At 34.4% G+C, this 9057-nt stretch overlaps 1 non-coding gene across 1 annotated transcript; it reads left to right on the plus strand.

Moving 5' to 3' along the window:
* Positions 1–3478: 3478 nt before the first annotated feature.
* Positions 3479–3644, plus strand: LOC111728493. The gene has a single exon (XR_002775767.1). It is a non-coding gene; the product is annotated as a U1 spliceosomal RNA (small nuclear RNA).
* Positions 3645–9057: the final 5413 nt, after the last annotated feature.

A 9057-nucleotide genomic window follows, 5' to 3' on the forward strand; every position in this document is an offset into this window, starting at 1 on the left:
CCACATGTCGTCTACCTTTTCAACCTCCAATAAACCTTGATCTTTGGAACGTATCCATTCCCATGGATCTCATCTTGAAAACTAGCCAATTCCTGTCCAGGCTAATCTCAGCAAACACTATTGTTTTGATTCTTTTCCCAATCACTTCCCCGTAGCTACAAGCCCAGCTGGCACATGGACTGCATTCCAAGTTACCATGGGTAACAGTTGAACTAAGTTTTTTTGCCATAGTATAGTAGAATTAATAAGCTTCCAGCCTGATATATTAGTTTCCTCTTCACCTGCCATCTGACTATAAAACAATCACTATTCCTTCTTTTATCTTTTGTTGCTGTATCACTATTCTTCTGGTACTAAAGCATGCATTAATTTATATGGATAATACTAACAAGTATCGTAAACAAACCTTAAAGTACCAATGATTTTACATCATAAAAAGTTTATTTCTCTTCCTGATCAAGGCCAGTGTAGATATTCCTTGCTGGCAAGTACTTTCTGCATAATCATTCCATCTGGGAGTTCTACCATCCCCAGGCCTTTCGGAATCTTTTTCTGGATTCTGTCCTTCTGGGATGCATGTGAGAAACCATATGCAGTGCAGAATAATGCAGTGGAAGATGACACAAGAGATTTTTATAGACCAAACTTGGAAATGGTATACATCACCTACATGGGTCTGTACTTATTTATATGGCTAGTCCTAACTCCAAGCAGGACTGTGAGGATGGAGAATAGACACAACAAAGACAGTTGTATATCTGTTATAAATTGGGAAAGGGAAAGCCAAAAAAAAAAAAAACCTGGAAAAGGCTTAAAATTAGGCTACATGCAAAATATTTGTCAAGCTGAAATTATACATTTGATCATTATTTTGCTTACGGGCCTTCAACTGTTGTGTTGTTATTTAAGTTAGCAATTTTGTCAATATCGTTTTATATCTGAAGTTTGTTGATAGCTGGAAATCATGATATTCTCATGTTTTCTATGTGGGATATATTGAAACTTTGTGTTTGCTTGAATTTAGCACTTACAATATCATCAATTTTGACTTTGACTTGGGGAGAAATATTGCTGGATGCAGAATTCTTGGGAAATTATGATAGTATATGTAAGGAGGACTTTTCATTGCTGGATAGCTTATGTTTCACATGTCCATTAGAGAAAGAACCTAACTTCAGATAAAAGACTTAAGGAAATCTCATCATTATCATCAAGGTAATATTAGTTAAAGGTTTACTGTATTCTTAGCACTTGTCTTAGTGTTCACATCATTAAATAATTTATCACAAGAAGCTCACCACTTTCTTCTTTTGAAAATGCCCCCTACTGCTCACAATTCATATATGAGTCAGCTATTTCTGCTATGAATGCTGTGTAACAAACAATCCCCCAAATTACACTGACTTCAAACAGTCAGTGTTTACTTCTCACCTTCACAGATCTGTAATTTACCTGGGCTGTCTCTGCTTCAGACTCATAAGTAGTGGGATTTGGCTACTGGTTACAACGTAACCACCAGGTAGCCTATTTGGCTACTAGGTTAAGTTGGATTTAGATTTTTTAGATTGGACTAGCAATTATCCAAAATCATGTTGTTCTTTTGTCAGCTAGTAGATATTCAAGAAGTCAAGATAAACCATGCAAACACAGGTCTAAGGTCTGTTTATGTGTCTGTTTGTATTTCATCATCCAAACTCCAGCTCAGAATCAATGAGGCATATATATAGACTTGACCTTACTTATTATAAGGCACTGAAAGATCCCTTGATAGAGAGAAGGCATAAAGAATAAGAATGATAATCCAGTACACCATAATGCCACAAAGGATATTACAGTAATAGAAAATGGGTCCAACTGAGTAGTGATTGCCAATAATGTACAATGTGCAGAAAAGTTGTAGCTTTATAAATTTTTGTTAATCTTACCAGTGAAATAGATTTAAAACAGCATGATGTGAAGTGCCTTTCAAGATCTATTTAATATTCTGCATAATGTCAGCATCTGCATTCATTACACCAGTAAACCCAGGAAGATCACTGGTAACTCAGTACTATACCTATTTCAGAAACATATGCTGTATCAAGGCAACCAATCTGGGCAATATGGTGATATGATTGTGATGGAAATGCAGGAGAAAAATATAGCCTTTTGTGTGTTTCAGTTTTTGTTTTGTTTGGGTGGGAAGAACAGAAAAGAATATATTTTGCTCTGGACATATTGAATTTGCAGCTTCTACAAGAGAAAAATGAAAGGAGGCATTCTGTATATAATAATACTGGGGAAAATGATCTAGAAATTAGGAGCGATATGCAAAGAAATAATATAGAAATAGAAAGACAGATAGATGTATTTATCTACTAATGACTGCTTCCTTAATTTAGAATAAAAAAATTGAGATGCTATTTTTACTCCATAAACAGAAACTACACAAGGGATGCAAACTCACTCAACAGAATTAAAATGAAAGCCTATTCTTTCCTTTTTGGCCCACTGTAGTCATGGTGGGGAGTAGTAGGAATAATTCAATGGAGATTAAGTGTGTAAGGTTTTATCATTCTAGAGATACTGTAAGGGCACATCCCATCAGCCTGTGTCTTTGAGGGCATTATGTCCATTAATTCATTTAGGGGTATAGAGAAATTCTGCCATATTTCTATACCATAGTTTCTAACCTACATAGTATCAATGACGAAAACTTAATCTATGGCTCATTTTATTAGGGTGCTGTAACAAGAGGGCAAAAGGACTTTCTTTTTTATGAAGTTAAATGAATGTTGTTATGACTTTTACTGAGAGTGGGATAGCATCCTTCCACATCTTGTTTGATCCACTAATTCTTCCAAATTGCATTAGTAAGTGCCAATAAAAAATCTTATAACTCAAATGTAGGATTTCTGCTTATATGAAAATCACTACACTACAACAAAGTTGTGCATCCTTTTATAACTCAAGATATTCTGGCTTGAATTTGATAAAAAATTATTTTAATTTATTTGCTGATTAAAAGCAAAAAGTCTCCTAAATGAAGAAACTAGAACCTAAATACAGAAAAATAAAGAAATGGGTGATTTTAGAGTCTAGAAAATGAGATATTTTTAATAAGAAACTAATTGGTTGAAGAAGATCTTGAAAACCTTCGTATGTTCACTAAAGAAAAAGAATTGAGGCTTGGCACCCATAGCACAGTGGTTACCGTGAAAGTGTTCTTGGAGCCTCTGATCGGAGACGCACTAGCCACATACACTGAGGCTGGCAGATTTGAACTTGGCCTGGGCCAGCTAAACAAGACTGACAACTGCAACAAAAAATAGCCAGATGTTGTGGTGAGCATCAGTAGTTCCAGCTCCTTGGGAGGCTAAGGCAAGAGAATCACTTAAGCCCAAGAGTTTGAGGTTGCTGTGAGCTGTGACGTTATAGCACTCTACCCAGGGTGACAGCTTGAGACTCTGTCTCAAAGGGAAAAAAAAAAAAAAAAAGCATACTTACCTAGCAGGGGAGATACTATGATCACAAAAGTGGTTTTCCCAAAACAAGGCTTATGCTTTGTACTCTGGATGTGCTGACCCCTGAGATTTCCCCAAATGTGGGAAACTCTACTGCATGATTTGTGACAGTAGGGGGGACTGTGTTTGCACTCTCCCCTATTTAAAAAAAAAAAAAAATTTAAAAAACAAGAAAAAGAAGCAAAAATGTTAAGAAGAGATTAGCTTGAATTTACAAACATACACACACAATCAACACTGCTAAAGTCACTTTTGTCCTTCAAGTGAATTTAGGATGGGTGATAACTCATGAGATCTGGTAATTAGCAAATAATCAGTGCTAACTGTAACAGAATTTCTATTGAAACAGTATTGTTTGAAATTTGATTATGGAGGGGATGATGAAAAATGAAGTTTATGACATCAATTTTCAATAATGTTGGTTTTTCTTTCTGTCTGGAATGTACTCCTAATGTTCCTCCAGGGAAAGTTTTATTTATAACTCAGGGCTCCAATTATGGGTTGGAATATGTATGTATCTCTGATACATGCATACATGTATACATATTTGCAAGCAGATACATACTCATATAATCTGTATGTAACCATATGTATTGAGATTAAGCTATACATAATCTCATACTGATGTCTAAACTCTCATCCATTACCACATGGGTCATTCTAGCCTTCTCCTATCCCTTATCTATAACCTCTCACTCCAATAGTGGGAAACATGTCTCTTGACATTGAACATCAATTTACTTAATTGTTCATATTCAATATATGTCTATTGCAGAATTGTTAACATGTACCCCTTTGGGAAGCTACTTTATCAAAAAGAGTGAGTTGATATAGTTTTTTGTTAAAAACAAAAGATGTCACTTATTTCTAACATTACTTAGTTTGTGAGGTTGTTTCTTATATTTTGATATATTTAGATTGTTCTGCCAGTCTACATTCCTTTCCAGAATCACACTAAACTTCTATTTATTTTTTTTAAATGTCATACACTCAGTTTCACTCTTTGTGATGGAAAGTTCTATAGGGTCTAAAAAGTCCATTTTTGGTGATCAGTACTGTCTCAATAAAATAGATTGTATGGCATGCATTGCATGCTGTGAGTGAGAATTAACAGAGTTGGGGACAGGGTTAGAGATTGAAGTTAAGCCAAACCACAATCATAAATGTGTGATGGATGTAATTACAGGGATCATAAGGTCTTCTCCTGCAGCACTTCCCAGTCCAGGAAAAGGAGAGATGGGTAGATTGGTCAAAATTGGGTTATGGCTAAAAAGGGGTCATCAGAAGAAAATGAGGAGGAGATTGAATAAATGAAAAGTCGTAGGGAGAAAACCAGTGAAATGATTAGCTGTGAGATTGGTCCAGGATGGCCTGGGAAAGAAATAAACCCCAATAGGCTTCATATTCTAACAGACTAAGAGAAGTTCAAGTGATTAGAGATCAGAGAAGACTATAACAGCAGGTCTGGCTGAGTGGAAAAGTTAAGAAGTCAAGAGGTAATTTCAGGGTTCAGAAATATGATTTATTAAGATGCATTTTTTCAATCCACTACATTTATTAAGAAGGAAAAAGCATATGGTCACATAATAAGGAGAAAAATAGAATATCCCAGCATTCATAACAACTGGATTTGAGGAACATAAACTTGATTTATCTCTCATTTTTGTTTTGATTGTAACTAAACTCTGAAGCTGAAGAGCTGTAAATCAACATCCTCAGTAGATTCGTTAGTGGACATGCAATTAATCAAAGCTAATGCAAATGTGCTTTATAAAAATAATCAGAGGTTAAAACTCATATTTAAATCCAGAAGTTCAGTGATGCGTGGCTAATGGTCATATATAAATCCTTCTGGATTTAACTTCACAACCAGTTGTTCATACATCGATGTGCTTCAAATCTCAAACCCCGCAAAGTATTAACCTTTGATTTACCTTGAGTTCTGTGAAAAAGTATAAAAACCTTTAGAAAGAAAACAGAAAAAAACTGAGGAAAAGGAAATAAATCAGCTACACACTGACTCACATTAACGATTCAAAAATAGTAATGAATAAATAAATGTATTCCAGACTCCCAAATTGAAAAATCAAGGAAGCTACTGAAAGAAATTTCTTTCAAAAAAATTGTTTTCAGTCAAATGTGTCATTAAGTTCCTTAAAATATGTGTATCTCTGTTGTTTTGTTTGCATTTTGTCTTCATAGGTATTAAATTAAATCAATTAAATTAATATAAATAAATAAAATTTGCATCACTAATTACATGACAAAATTAGTCAATGTCATGCAATATAAATACATTTTATTTATTTATGTTAATTTAATTTTCTCAGATAAGTTACTCTCCTTTCATTGCTACCACATTTACTTAAAATAATATCCAGCAGATGCTCATTTATTCTCAGATAATGATACTAAGAATGAGCAGATAGCAATTAAAAATGAAAGCTTTGGGGGTGGCGCCTGTGGCTCAACTGGCTAAGGCTCCAGCCACATACACCTGAGCTGGCGGGTTCGAATCCAGCCCGGACCCGCCAAACAACAATGACAGCTGCAACCAAAAAACAGCCGGGTGTTGTGGCAGGTTGGAGGCAGGAGAATCGCTTGAGCCCAGGAGTTGGAGGTTGCTGTGAGCTGTGATGCCACTGTTCTCTACCCAGGGCGACAGCTTGAGGCTCTGTCTCAAAAAAAAAAGAGGGGGGGCAGTAAGGTGCCAGCCCCATATGCTGGAGGTGGCGGGTTCAAACCCAGCCCTGGCCAAAAACTGAAAAAAAAAAAAAAGAAAGCTTTCCCGATTATTGTTACTAATGCACTGCCATATACATTATGCTTTAAACAACATTTCTATAGGGTTTACCTGCGTTTTTAACTTATTGTACATACTGTTCTTAGCTTTGAAATCACCAAGAAAATCTGAAATTTTGACAATGCTATATGGTGAAATCTGAAATTATTAACAAAACTGTCTACATATAGTTCTTTAAAGTCAAAGCTCTTCCACATGGAAGATGGTTTCATAAATCATCCCCAGTTTGCATACGGATGAGAACATGAAACGGCTACAGTGAGTAGCACAAAGAGATGAATCCAAGACTTGCACAGTAATGTCATATGTGCGATGGGATTATTTCCTGTTGCATTATTTCAACTGTAGAATTTGCACAATTAATTAACTATGCTGCAAGAACTTTTTTTCTTATTTTAAAAATCGAATATTGTCTTATTAAGAAATAAGTGGTTTAAAAAATTTCTAATTTAAGAGAATTTAAATAGCAAATCCCATGAAAAACTTGTGAGAATTGTGTTTGCATCATTCAGATCCAGTCCTGGAGAATATATTTTAAGCTTACAGCCATCAACAAGCAATGTGTCTGAGCATACAGCAAGTTCCCTGTATCCATCTATTGGACTCGTGAACTTGGCATACATATGGGTCATTTGAATGTCTGAAGAAAGTTGTCAAATGGATGGTTTAAACCTTGCAAATTATAAAAGTGGAAGAAACAGATAGATACAGGGTACAGCTCTAGGGGAACTTTCATGCTTTTAAGTTTACTGATTCAATCTGGTGGCTTAATAGTCTGTATTTAAGAAATGTTGGTCCAGAAAAATCAAGCCAATGATAAAATAATCAACCTCTTAATGTTTGCCTTTTAATATGTATTTAGAATGAAAACAAAGCTAAAATAGAGAAGTTTCATTGTTTCCATTAGGAATTAAAACCCATTTCTTAGTAGCATCCACAGCAGTAACCTTCCAATCTGCTGGAACCAAGCTTTCCAGGAACTAAATTTCACGAAATTTATTAGAACTGAGCATAAGTCATGCACATCAAAGGAAAATAGAATTTCTTCCAAAATTGTTTAGTGTCTTAAAACATTTAGGCCCATGATCACATCTGTATGAACACTGCTATATAATGAAAGAGAGTGCTCAGAACATTCTTTTTTCCTTACCTATAAAATAAGAAAATTGAAACCTATCATACACATCATCAAATTGACACGAGACACAAAAAACGGAAAAATCCAAATATTATGCACCTACTGTGTATATGAAGGGAGAAAATAAAAAATAGAAAAATCCCAAAAAACTCCAGAAAAATCCAAATATTATGCACCTACTATGTATATGAAGGGAAAAAATGAAAACCTGAAAAATCCAAAAAAAAAATCCCCAGAAAAATCCAAATATTATGTACCTACTGTGTATATGAAAGAATATAGGAAATAGAAAAATAGTAAAATCCAAAAAATAGCTAAATCCAAATAGGATGCATCTATTGTATCTATGAGTAAGCTATGCTGATATGCTCAAAACTAAACAGAATACAGATTCCCTTTCTCAAGCAACTGAGAGATTAGATGGGCAAGGAAAACATGTACATTAGTAACTGTAACTTAAGGTAAAAAAATACTCAGTGCCTTTAAAGGTAAACTAGAATCAAATTTCAGGGATGAAAATACAGCTGCTTTTATATAGGAGTTAGAGAGTTTTCAGTTGCCCCGTATCATTCACCATGGCCTTCAAATAAGAATTAGTTGGATATATATTGATCAGAAGAAAGTACACTGGAGAGAGTAAATTGTAAGAAGAAAGACAGAAAAAGTGACACTTATGGAATTATCTATGTTACACATGGTTAAATGAATGTCTATGTTGATCTGGACAGGTCGGTGTTCAAGCATCCCTTTTTATATTGATAAACTTTGCAATCCTGGATCAATCGTTCACCCTTCTATCTGAAAAATGGATAAATAATAATAGCATTCTCATTAAGGTTGTAAAGACAGTAAGAAAATGCACATAAAGTGCCTAGCATATATTATTATTATTTTCATTTTTTCAATATAATTTTTTTTTTATTGTGAGGTTTGGTAAATGTTACATTTCAATCCATTTTTTATGCTACCTTGCTGTATCATAAAATAATGTTGATTCATTATTCTCAGGTTGGCATATTGCTATTTAATATGGAGGTTAGAAAGATAACTTGAATATTATCACCAACATATTGTATATTTAAATTTCACCCATTAAATTTGATGATAGCTAAAACATTTGAAACACTCTATATCAGACAGGGTATTTCATATGTATTTGTTGAATAAATCTTCGCAGTAATCCTATCAAGGAGATAACAATATACCCCTATTGGTAGGTGGAAATAAGAAAGTAAGTTTATACTTTTGGATACATGTGCATGATAAACAACCCTATAAACAAGGAATGTAAAATTGACTTCGCTTTACTGTACAAAAGAAAACCCCTAGGAAAATACGAAATTAGTCAATGTCATGTAGATTTATTACCTACAGCATTTAAAAGAACATTATGCAAGTGATTTTATTTAATGAATTCTGCAGATATAGACTGTGCACTCCTCCATACAAAACACTGCTCTGGGCACTGTGGCAGATGCAACCATTAAGTTTATTTCAACCCAGTTAGGAAGTCATATATTCACATGGTTTCCTATACAGAATTGTAGTAATAGAGACATCTGTAAAGTGCTACATGAGCAAAAGTAAGAAAAATATAATTCTGCTTGGTTTTA

This window comes from Otolemur garnettii, unplaced genomic scaffold (assembly GCF_000181295.1).
Source record: "Otolemur garnettii isolate 467f Iridium unplaced genomic scaffold, OtoGar3 scaffold00162, whole genome shotgun sequence".
Taxonomy (NCBI): domain Eukaryota; kingdom Metazoa; phylum Chordata; class Mammalia; order Primates; family Galagidae; genus Otolemur; species Otolemur garnettii.